Here is a 13206-nt window from a genome sequence, read left to right as displayed (position 1 = left end):
CATTGTTAGCAGAGAGTGCCTTCCACCTAAGCACCATGGTCCACCACCACAGGTCATTGTCCCCCTTCCTCTCTTTGCTTCCTCGCCGTGTCCTCTGGTTGTCCCCATTCCACGGTGAGCTTTAAACTTTTCTGCATTCCACATATATAGGGCCTGGTTGAGGCAAGTTTAGCAGGTGGCCGATGCAGTAAAGTTTCACCTGAGGGGTAAAGTCCGGAATGACCCCGTATATTTGTGTTCGTCGATTCCATCAGTTGTGTAAATTGGACATTATACATTTATTGCTCTTTGGAATATTTTCTTCTTCAATTCTTTCCTTCTGAAAGTAGAGGCAGTTGCTCATTTAAAGGTCCTTATTGTAAATATGCTAACTATAGACATTTCTGGGAAAGGGAATTAATTCCTTTAATGTGTTTCTGTGGGTATATTTTGGGGAACCATGAAAATAATTCCATCCTCAAAATACACTGGGAAAATGTATTGGGCAGCATTGTTTTATCTAGAGAAGCTAGATAAGTTCAGTTGGAATTATAAAAATAATAAATCCTGTTTTTATTTCTGAGTGTTCATTGCTAATATATAGAAGTACAATTTTTTATTGCATATGGAGTTGCATCTTGCATATTTGCTAAACTCATATTCTACTAGTTTTTTTTTTGTAGATGTCCATGAATATCCAACATGTTATTTGCAAATGGTTATGATTTGATTATTTTCTCAACTTATGTAGTTTGCTTATTTATTTTGTTTTAGAACCACACATACAGTGTTGGAAGAAAGTAATGAGATTTTCTTCTAACTCATCTTAAAAGACAAGCATTCAATCTTTTAACACTAAATGTAATGTTATATGTAGAGTTTGAGTGTGTGTTTTTAATCAAGTTCTTGTCTTCACATATTGAGAGTTTTTATCAGTGGTAGGTGTGGGATTTCATCAAGTGTTCTTTCTAAATCTGTCAAGATTATCATAGGCTTTTTCTTTTTTTCATATGGAAAATTATACCAATAACTTTTCTTTTTTTTATAGATGTATTTTTTTAATAATAAATTTTATTTTTATATTCCCAATACAGTTGCAACCCCCCCTTTCTGATCCCAATCCCTCCCCTCCCACCCCCCACCCCCCTAAAAGTGTCTCTGTTTCATAGTTTTTTGTTGATTCTGATTTTCACTTTCTTATAGTTATTCATTTTCCTGGTCCCTTATTTAAGTTTTCTAGATTCCTGCTATGAGTGAGACCATCCGGTATTTTTCTTTTTCTTTTTGGCTTATTTCGCTGAGCATGATCCCTTCCCGCGCCATCCATGTTGCTGCAAATTGCATGTGTTTATCTTTTTTGAATGCTGAGTAATATTCCATGGTGTATATGTACCACATCTTCTTGATCCAGTCATCTATTTTTGGGCATTTGGGTTGTTTCCAAAGCTTAGCTATTGTAAACAGTGCTGCTATAAACATAGGGGTGTAGGTGTTCTTTGGAGTTGATGTTTCTGTGTCCTTTGGGTAGATACCTAGGAGTGGAATTGCTGGATCATATGGAAGCTCTATGTTTAGTAGGTCCAGAAATCTCCACACAGCTCTCCATAGTGGTTGGACCAGTTTGCACTCCCACCAACAGTGCAGAAGAGTTCTTTTTTCTCCTCACCCTCGCCAACATTTGTTGTTGCTAGTCAGGAAAATGCAAATCAAAACTACCATGAGATACCATCTTATACCAGTGAGAATGGCACATATTATACCAATAACTTTTCAAATGTTAAATGAGTCTTATATTTTCTAGTGTAATTTCTACTTAGTAATGAGGCATTGTCACTTTTGCATGTTGTTGCACTTCATTTACTTAGATTTGGTAACACATTATGTCTATGTTCATGAGAACTATTGCCCTTTGGTTTTCTTGCAAGCCTTTTTTTTTTTTTTTTTTCCTTCTTCTTCTTGGCTTTAGTATCGGGTAATACTGTTGTCATTGAGTGATTAGGAAAGTATTCCTTGCTCTTCGATTTTTGGATGTTCGTGTAGAATTGGCATCACTTCTTCTGTAATTACTGAGAATGGGCTGTTAACTCTCCAAATGTAATTGTGGGTCTATTTCCCCTTGCAGTTTTATCCATTTTGCTTGCACTTTGAAGCTCTATTACTATATTCATAAGTGTTTAGAATTGTTATTATTCTTTTGATTAACCTACCCTTCTGGATGATGGGAAGAGACAATATTCCTGGCTCTGTATGAATTGTTCCCTCTAATCTGTCCAAGTGCTTCTTTTTGTGTTTCTTCTGGCTCACCTATAGTTTCCAACTATAGCTGATTAGATCATTTCTGCTTAAAATAGGTCATGCTAATTTGCACCAAGGCCTGAAATGTCAATTGAAATTATTTATTTGCTCTGTACTTAAGAAAATGTATGCCGCTACAATTATGTTTTAAGTCAAAGATAAAAAGTATAAAGGTAGAAAAAGTAAAAGGACATATAACTTAAGTAACGTGAGCAGCACAATGTTTCTGCAAACATCTTAATGTCATGTATTTTTACCATATCATAAAGAGAAGCAAGTATGGGGCATCCCTGGAGACACAAGGAGTTTAGAAGTAACCTATGAGGCTATCCGCAGCCACTGCAGCATGAGTTCCATCCCCCGGCCAGGGGAGCTACGCACATGGCACAGCAGACCTCTCCTGACCAGCCCACTGCTCCCTTCAGTAGTGCATTCAGTCAATCCACCCGTTCTGTTCCCCATTCTGTCTCTGGTGAGTCCTCTCACCCCCCAGACCTCTGACCTGTACCCCAGTTCTTGTATGCATAAATAAATAAATCTTTAAAAAAGAGAGAGAAGTGGGCCTCCCCGGTGGCGCAGTGCTTGAGCGCTGGGCTGCAAGGCTGCCCACAGCCTCTGCAGCACCTGTTCGATCCCTAGCCACTGGTGAGGGTCCCACATGGTACACAGACCTCTACTGCTGTGCCCGCTGCTCCTCTCAGCAGTGTACTCCATCAATCTGCCTGTTCTGCTCCCCACTTTGGCTCTGGTAAATTCTCTCACCTTCCCACACTTCTGACTGTACCCAGTGCTTGTATAAATAAATAAATAAATAAATCTTAAAAAAAAAGAGAAGCAAGTATAAATTAAATATGTGTAAAGATTACTTTAGATGCATGTGTCTTTAGTAAATAAGAGTAAGGAAGATTTTGTTCTTGTTAGTGTTTCACAAACGTTTGGTATTTCAGTTAATCCAGATAAACTCTCCAAATACCTTGTTTTGTGGCCAGTTTCACATAATAAATGTTCAAATACCTTGGCACCTCCTATCAGTTCCCTCTGTCTTTATCACCTCTTGTCTTCACATTTTCCATGTAACCATTCCCTGACCTCACTGTTATCTTCCAGCATCTAATGGAACTTCAGTAAGATCTGAACATGTGATGGCCAGATTTCTGGGCTGGAAATTTCTCTCTGTAGACTTTTCAATTAAAATTCCACAATGTTCTCCTTTTACTAGGTCAATAAAACTCCCTAGTGTCTCCTTTCTAATTATATATGTTCTCGTACCACCCCCCTTCTTTGACTTTGACACCCTTTTGATTCTTAAAAAATGTGAAAACATTATCCCTTAATTCTGCCTAAGATAATTTCAAAATGCCCTATTTCTGTAAACATTTGGATGGACAAATATAGATCATATTGCAAATGAAATGAGTGATCTTCAGATTGGATTTCAAATTGTGGATTCCGAAGGATAAGTTCGGTCTGACAAATTGTGAAGATCATTAAAATTCCTTTATAATAAACAACCGAATTGTCAAGAAAGAGCTTTTATATCCTGAAAAGTGGAAGTAAATACTCTATTCAGCATTTCTTTCTTTAAAAAAAAAAGTATTTATTCATATAAGAACAGGGGTACAGGCCAGAGGTGCAGGTGGTGAGAGGATTCGCCAGAGACAGAGTGGGAAGCAGAACAGGGAGACTGAGTGAAATACACTGCTGAGGGGAGCAGTGGGCGGGGGAGGAGAGGTCTGCTGTGCCTTATGGGTTTGCTCCCTGGTCAGCTGCGGATTGAACTCATGCTGCAGTAGCTATGAATTGCTTCATAGTGCTGACGCTTAACCCCTGGCATCACAAGAAAGGCCCCTTGTTCAGCATTTCTTAGCCATGATATCTGTGAACCTCCATCACAGGAAATAATTTTTTTTAAGGTCATCAAGTAGGATGCAGAGAAATAATCGGGGTGGCATAGACTCCTCTCAAGCTTTTGTGAGTTGCTTTAATTGATGTTGATTCTGTATTAACATAGCAATATTGTACAATAATTCTTTTTTTTTTTAAAGATTTATTATTTATTTATACAAGCACTGGGTATAGTCAGAAGCGCGGGAGGGTGAGAGAATTCACCAGAGGCAGAGTGGGTAACAGAACAGTCAGACTGATGAAATACACTGTTGAGGGGAGCAGTGGGGGTGGCAGGAGAAGTCTGTGCACCATGTGGGACCCTCGCAGGTGGCCAGGGATCGAACCGGCGCTGCAGAGGCTGTGGGAAGCTTTGCAGCCCAGCACTCAACCGCTGTGCCACCATGGGAGGCCCTATACAATAGTTCTTATAAAAATATTTTATTTAAGCTTATCTTTATTTTTTCTTAGAGGCAGTAAATTAAATATAGTGAGGAGCACCAGAGAGACATACATATCAACTTTAACTCAGCCATGATAATGAGATGAAAGCAATTACTGTTTTCACCATAACTTGATTGGATATGGCAAATGTTCCTTTCATGTGAGGAAGGATGCAGGCTGGGTCTAAAAGATGGATGTGGTGAAAGAAGACACTGACAAAGGTTTTTTTTTTTTTTTTTTTTTTTCATTTTATTTTATATAATTTTTACATCTTTTTTTTTCATTTTTGCACAATGTATGCATTTTCATCTTGGTTATATTCCCCATACAATTTCCACCCTCTTTATTTTGACCTTAATCCCTTCTCCCCTCCTGCACCCATAGTGTGTCTCTGGTTTATAGTTGCTTGCTGATTTTGATTTTTACTTCAATATAATTAGTCTTTTTCCTGGTCCCTTATTTAGGTTTTCTAAATTCCTGCTATGAGTGAGACTATCCAGTACTTTTCTTTTTCTTTCTGGCTTATTTCACTGAGCATGATCCCTTCCAGCTCCATCCATGTTGCTGCAAATGGCATGAGTTTGTATTTTTTGATTGCTGAGTAATATTCCATGGTGTATATGGACCACATCTTCTTGATCCAGTCATCTATTTTTGGGCATTTTTGTTGTTCCCATAGCTTAGCTATTGTCAATAGTGCTACTATAAACATAGGGGTGCAGATGCCCCTTTGAATTAATGTTTCTGTGTCCTTTGGGTAAATACTGACAGTTCATGGGAAATGAATACTCGGGATCTGAACAAAGGGAATCTTGTTGAAAATATATTTAGATCCATTCTCCTATTGCTAAATCTCCTTAAGACATTTGGTGGTGTTTACTACAAGCACAAGACTGTGACTGTTTAGCTTGGTTTTTGTTATTCTTCCTTGGCACTGTGTAGGATACTTAGAGCATCTTGTAGGACAATTGAGACAGCACAGCACAAACATGTTATAACATTGCTCAAATTGTTTTATGTGAAAAATAATGGTTGTTTTAGAAGATCCAAATCCCTAGAAGATTGTGTCAACTTAAGGGCATGAGGAGAAACAGGTGATTTCAAGAATGTCCCAAGTGTGATCAGCATGGTATGTGGTTGCATCGTAATGTAAATATTGAGAATGCCAGAAAAATAAGGGAATGCTGTCAATGTTTTACCTTTTTCATTACTACCTTGCATAGTCCAGTCACTTGAGGCTATTGGCATCCTGGAGGGCTGTTGGCATCCTGGAGGTGGCATTCTGAAGGAGAAGCAGTACATTCTTTGGTGGGTCAGTAGATGGCAGTGTGTCTGAATCTAGTATTGTAGCAGGGAAAACTTTTTAACATTCTCCAAGAAAACTAAGGTTTTGAAAGCTGTGAGGCGGCATGGGGCCTGCTGCTTGGGCCAGGAGACTTCATCTTTATTTCTGGCTCTGCTCCTGAATAAATTTATATGAATAAATGGAGAGCAGCCACTTAACTTTTGTGTTCCTTGCCTTCCTGAACTTGAAATTAGAAAAAATACCCTTCCTCTTCCCATCTCCCTCACTGGGACAATGTGAGTTTAATCAGACTTCAGAATCATTTCCGTTCTTTGAAGAAAGACTCTTTATGAATTTGCTATGCTATTTATAATGTGGGTGGCAAAACTGATCTGAGTTGTTCATCTGGGACTTGAAGTCAATAAACAGAGGCAATTGGCAAGAACGGTCTCTTGTATTTGAGTGTCATAAACGTTGGTGTATTTTGGTTTTAAGTAGCAGCATTGGAGCTCAGGATGCAAAATAGCTCCTATTGCTTGGAATTAACATAACTTCCTCAATACCAAGGGACTTGACAATTATGGAATGAAGCCAAAAGGCCTCTGGCAACGTCCCAATTTAAATGTCAACTGTTCCCAGCAAGCACAAATTCAGTCAGATACAATAATTTTCACTTCTGCAGGCTACTGAGCATGAGAATTTTGGCATTTTACTGCAAATCTGGTACTGTGATAAATACAAAATAAAGTTATAAATTTCAAGTGGCATGGAATGATTGAATGATGATCCTTCCTCCTACTGTGATCAAGCTATGTATGGGCCTGCCACTTTCATTTGAATTTAGAATCCTCAACCAACACATACCTGTGGATGCAGGGGATTGAATGAGTTATGACAGCTCTAAGCTGGGGCCAAACTAGCTGTAGTATCTGACCTGCCAGCCTGGCACTTGTGGTCACAAATAAACTTCTCTGCAGGGACCCTTCATCAATACTTGTAAGTTAACAACGGAGATCTAACAGGGATAAGATGAGAAATACTGTTTTTGAACAGGGGAATTCTGATAGGAAGGGGTTGAGTGTCTAGTACAGGCTCATCTCTCATCCAATGTTATTAGAAGCAGGAGATTATATTGTGTGAGCTCACAAGAGACCTACCTACCACAGAACAGTAAAATCATGCAGCTCAGTGGATTTCATGAATATATACCAAACCATCTTTTCTAGATACAGCCATTTAACATATGGAAAAATGTTTAAAGTGAATTCTTGCTGTGTAATCAGTCAGGAAAGGCAAGCAAGTAGCAGGATCCTCTCCAAAAATGTTAGCAAACAAGTAGTCATTTAGAACATTTCTTGAGTAATAAGCTGAGATCCAAAAGAAGTGATTTTTTTGTGTGTGTGTCATTTTGTCAGACAAGCTTCTCTAGTTGAATGGTGAATGACTTATTAGTTTGAATGTCAGGAGGTTAAATTTTTAATTTAAATATGCATAAGCATTAAAATATGTTCAAGAGAATGTCACATCAACCTCAACCTCAAAGCACCAATTATGTTGTTTGGGTTCCACATTTGACACTGTTCTGACTAAACTGATATCCCTAGCTCAGAATTTCTAAAAATGCTTGGATCTCAGTTTCATAATACATTCTATTTAAAGTCAAAACATTAAGAAGAACTGAATTACAGAAACATTTCATAGTTTCAAGGACATAAAAGTCACAGCATACTGCTTGCAGTTAATGAACAATTATAAAGATGTGCAAGCCAGTCCCTGATCTGTTAGCATTAAGACAGAAGAAGTATACTTGAGTGAGTCTGTAACCACTCAAAAGGATGAATTCAAAACAAAGAAAATTTTGAGGTTGGAGTTTAATTAGTTAATTTGAAAGTCAGATGAGAATGTATTACTTAATCCTTTTAATCCTTAGTAAATTTTACTTTTATTTGAAGTCACATACTAAAAAAAAAAAAATAAATGATGCAGTACAAACAAGAGTAACTATTAGCTAACATTTTATGCATATTTATACATAGAATTTAAGTGAGAAAGAAATGGATTACAGCACAGTCAATTTAAATAAGAGAAAACTTTACTTATTCATCAAGCAGTAAACCAGAATTCTCTGTTAAGAGCTCATCTTCAGGACCTCCCCGGTAGCACAGTGGTTGAGCGCTGGGTTGTGAAGCTGCCCGCAGCCTCTGCAGCGCTGGTTCGATCCCTGGCTGCTCCCCGGCCAACCGGAGGAGGGTCTCACATGGCGCGCAGACCTCTCCTGCTGCCCGTTGCTCCCCTCAGCAGTGTACTTCGGTCTTTCTGCCTGCTCTGCTCCCCGCTCTGGCTCTGGTGAATTCTCTCTCCCTCCCGCGCTTCTGACTGTACCCAGTGCTTTTATAAATAAATAAATAAATAAATCTTTAAAGAAAAAAACAACTGATCAATTAAGCTAATTTTTAGAAAAAAAAAAAACTCATCTTTAAATTAACAGTGAAATGCTAATTAACATTTTTGATAGCCCTGAAGCACTTTCTGATTCAGGAAGAAAATAAAAACAGAAGCTAACATATGGACAGTATGTTTTCAATGTTATGCATATTTTATTTTGTTTGAATATTTGTTATTCATGCCTGATTTGTTTGTGAAATCCTGAGATTTATCTTTGGGAAGTTGAACTACTCCAAATCATTTTTCAAAATAATTTACTGTATTTAAAAATCTATTTTCAAAATGGTTTCTCTGACAAGCTAAGAATGAATTTAGTAGTTAACCAAAAGGCACAAAATATGTGTGTGTTTCTACATGTGAGCTACATATCTCTATGAAATAAATAAAAAATGAAATTGGAAAAATATGCCATTCCTATGAGGACAGAGCTAAGGACAGAAAAATCATTGGGAGATCTATGGGAATGGAAACTGACTTTCTGAACTAAAGAAGAAAATTAATAAAATGAAGGGGAAAATAAAGAATCAATGTGCATCAGAAAGCATTGTGCTTACTCCTCTCTGTTACATGGATGCTTATTCCTGGATTATCCTGATTTTTTGAAACTGCTGGAAAGTTGATAAAAAGTACTCTGGATTTCTACCAACTAAAAAGATCTCAAAAGTTGGGAAATTAAAACTCATAAACAAAATTGCAACTAGTTGACAAAAATGATGATGGTTTCCATCAGTGAGTATTCTTTCTGATTGACAATTTAACTTAAATTGCATTAATAAATCTGGAGTATTGTTGGCTAATGTAAACAAATATTTCATTTTCATTAAAAACTGCAATTCTAATGATTATAAGTTCTCTTTTATACTACCCATTGTCCCATGGATATCTCAAAGCTCAGAATGATGTCCCTCATGGATATAAAATGGTAGCTAGCACCAGCCCTCACATTCTCTTCACACCCATTGGAGATAAAAATATGTTGTCTCACATCCCTAGTGATTGTTCTAAGAATACACTTAAAGGACTGGATTAAATCATTAGACAGTGATAGTTGGGAAAATATAATGTGCCCATTGACTAAAGTCTTAATTCATCCATTCAGTTGTGAATTCATCCAATAAATGCATCAATATGTTGAGACTCTTTCCTAACCTCTGTGATTCAGAAAATGAACTGTGATTCAGAGAATGAACCGTGCCAGTAAAACCTAGACACTACAATCAACAATATATAAGTAATAATGGAGAAGTGATAGTTTCTCTCCAATAGGCATTATTATTTGTAGAAAGGAAAATGGATACTAAGAAGCAAGCAACTTCAGGGAATTTGGTAGCTGCTTTCATGATTTAATACACGCAAGTGAGTTGATGAGTTTCAAGGAAGCTGAACGTAGAGTACATTTCATTATTTGTAGTGCTGGCTCAGGGAATGGGGATATATAAGTGATTGCCAATAGGGTGAGTTAGTTTTATAAATCAAGGTCACACCAACATTATGTATTCTGAACCATTCATGGTTCATTAAGCTTCATATCTCAAGGTAGTCCACTATTTTACATGTTGTCTGCTCAATGTCAATGCACGCATTTCCATATTCTGTATCATTTAGGTTATTCAAGCCTCATATAACTGTGAGACATTTCTGTATTTCAGATATTTCCATGTATATTTGCTTATATCTGGAGAAGCTTCACTCATCCTTTAAGAGAAAAACACTTGTCACTTTTTTGGTGAAGACAGACTGAACAACCTTCATGTCAGTCACAAGCATATCTTATGTATTGATTGACTTGTGTATAACACAGTATGTTGCATTTGTTTGTGTCTGTTTCCCTAGTTAAGTTTGAACTATTTGAAATATGTTTATTCATTTTATCTCCAGAGTTAGGCACGAGAGAGTGTGGCATAACAGGGTATGAGGCTCATAAGATCCTTGGTTAAAAAAGAAATGTGTAACTTTCTTGTTTAAACTTTACTCGAATCTAAATTTTATGCAGAAAACTCTCAAGATATGGAGTCTAAGACATACATAATCTTTGGCAATAAAAATGATTTTCATTTATGTAGGCCTGATTAGATGTCAGTTATATGTTTTTAATATATCATTTAGTCCTCCTGGCAAACTTCTTGGTAGATGTTGTTATCTCCTTTCATAGCTATGAGCCTGAGGATAAATAATTGCAAGAAATTGCAAGTTAGGACTTGGTGAAACTTGCATTTAGTTCATACCCTGTTTGACTTAAGTATATTCACATTTCCTATAATTCCTATCATTTCCATTATTTGACATTTTGAAAAGTGTGGGACATTTCATAGAATCAAAACAGAAACTTATCCCAGTAAGAAAAATAAAAATTCATGTGAATGAAAAATTGGATATGAAGGTAGAAGCTCCTCATATATATAAAGGAAGCTTAAACAACACAACTCACACAGGAAGAGTGTATTTAGCTTGTTATTATAGATTTTTTTTTTTTCTTTGTGATTTTGCCTGTGTGAGCTGGTAGCGACTCATGTTCACATTGATTGTGGCAGAGCTCAGGATAACTGGTTATCATTTCCAGTCTGAAAAACTAAAATGTGGTCTATAAAGATTTCCAGAGACAAAGCAGTAAGGGAAACTGCACAACAATCCTTTTCTAAGATACTTTGTACAGTACCTATCTGTGTGTATCAGTACTTATCAGTGTAATTAATCATCTTCTATATAGATGATTAATAAGTGTATATAAACATGATACTTAGGTGATATGTGTACACTGCAGTGTTTAATGAAAATGAAATGTCTCAACGAGAGCTTGAAGCCTAAAGCTGTTTATTTCTTAAAAAATCATATTTGTTTCTTGGAATTTATCTCAAAAGTCACATTTGAGATAAAAGCAGAAGACTTTGTGGATAATATGGAGAGTTGTATTTATATAATACCTGTAGTCAGAAAGGCCATATGGACATACTTGGTCCTTGTGGGGTCCAGGAACCTCTTCAGTATCTTCAGTCTTCTTCAGAATCCTCAGAGTGAGTTCTCACTCACTGGTCTCTGTCCTCCTATTCTTGCCGACTTTCCCTAGATCTGCTTTTTAATGATTCATTCCTTCTCTCCCAGAGTAAGTTAATCCAGCTCTCAATTTTAATTTAGATCTCAAAAATATCTGATCATAAACTAGCCCCTGAGTAACAATTAACTGTAAGATTGTCTCTCTTTGTTTTTTTTTCCTGACAAAGATGATAAAAACTAAACTTCTAATTAATTTTCTGATTACTTTTCTTTCTATTCTGATAATACTTCTTTCTTTTCATTTCATGTTAATCTAATGTAGCAGAATGGAAATGGAAGAGGGACCAAAATCACTAGAAGGTCCTTTGTACACTAAATGTGCGAACTTCTACCTCATCACATTTATAGTTGTTTTGAGAGAAAATCCACATCATAGAGTGACAGGTAGGTTGGGGGACCCCTCGCTGACAGCAATCTAACTTTATAGACTGAGTAGATTTACTGATATGGGTAAATGGCTCCAGAGTATGCCTGTTCCTTGGGTTTTGCTAATGCCTTCACTGTCTCTCTATTCATATGTTGCTCCAACTCTGAAACCCTATTTACTGACTCAAGTTAGGAAATTTTACAACTTCCAATTAGTCTTGGGAACCATGAGGGGAGAAGGAAGAATTTAAGTAGTGGGAGCAAAGGCAAATGTAGGGTTAAAGAGTAGTGTGGCTCAAATTTTAGGAGTTATTGTACAATGTGACCAAAAGGGAGGGAATTTAGCCTTTATTTTCTCAAATCTTCATCTCTTCCTCTACTCTCCACTGGCTTAACCACAATCATATATGTCAGTTGTGTTGGTTCTCAGTTCATCCTGGTCTGCCAGTTTACCAGTTCATGTCTTTATGACAATAATACTTTCATGACATTGAAAACTGGCTAAAGGATGCAGAAAACTAGAAAAAAACATATACCTGGATGCTGGAAATTGTGTATGATAGAAGGGGTTGTTTGGTGTTTGAAGAAGCTAACTAGAGTAGAAGCTTCCAATTTACAAAAGAGGATAAAAATCATTGGAAAATAAACCAGCAACTCAGTTGGAAAGGAGAAAAGGGAATTCAGCTAAATCTTAAGGATTAGCTTGGCTTAGAATAAGTGGAGAGTGCCCCCGGAGCTGCAGAGCAAGCACAGGGAACATCATTATTTTCCAATGATATGTGAGACTGGAGGTGCACTGGAGATAAATAGAATGACTGTCATTATGGAAACTTGATGGGGATTGTTCATTACACATATATTAAGTTGGAAAACAAATGTGAGCACAATCACATTTGAATGTTTGTATTCTTAGAGAAGTGTATTCGGGTAATTAGCACAGCATACAAAGCTCTTGTAGGTTGTATGTCACATCCATCCGGTGAGGGAATGCATGATGCAGACAGGTTCATTCTTTTTCACTCTGTGTGTGCCAGGAGATGACCGGAGTGGGGTCTGGTGAAACAAAATATATTATACTTTATCAAATGGCCGGTCTTTTCTAAAGGGCGAACAAAGTTTTCCACTTATCTGGAGGACATTGCAGAAGATAATTGTTAGTCTCACCTGAGTTTTTCTTGGGGATCATGAGTACTTACTAGTAGAGAAGACCTTTGGGGAAGCATATTCTTATTTCTGATCTGCTCCACTGTGCTCCACTGCTCCCCTTGTGCTGAACCAGGGATGGCAACTGAGGGTCCTGGTCGTGTTTCACACCTTAATATCCCCAGGTTCCAGAATAAGAAACAAGCCAGAGCATAGCAGGGAGAAAGAAGGAAGGGGAGGAGAAATATTCCAACAGCTGGTGCAGCAGTCAGAATCTATAGCAGAGAGTCAGTTCAAATACAGAAAATAGAATA

General features: G+C 37.2%; 1 long non-coding RNA gene across 3 annotated transcripts in view; it reads left to right on the top strand.

The window, feature by feature from the left end:
* The window catches only part of LOC119239976 (uncharacterized), a 202476-nt gene that overhangs the window by 151259 nt on the left and 38011 nt on the right, over positions 1-13206 (top strand). For all 3 annotated transcript variants that reach the window (XR_008551096.1, XR_008551095.1, XR_008551097.1), the window contains exon 5: positions 11646-11767. This is a non-coding gene — a long non-coding RNA (uncharacterized LOC119239976). The remainder of the gene's footprint in view (positions 1-11645; positions 11768-13206) is intronic.

The sequence above is a fragment of the Talpa occidentalis genome, unplaced genomic scaffold (assembly GCF_014898055.3).
Source record: "Talpa occidentalis isolate TD23 unplaced genomic scaffold, MPIMG_talOcc4v2.1 talOcc4.12, whole genome shotgun sequence".
NCBI classification, from domain to species: domain Eukaryota; kingdom Metazoa; phylum Chordata; class Mammalia; order Eulipotyphla; family Talpidae; genus Talpa; species Talpa occidentalis.
Note: the sequence above shows the minus strand (reverse complement) of the source record. Positions and strands in the feature narration are given on the sequence as shown.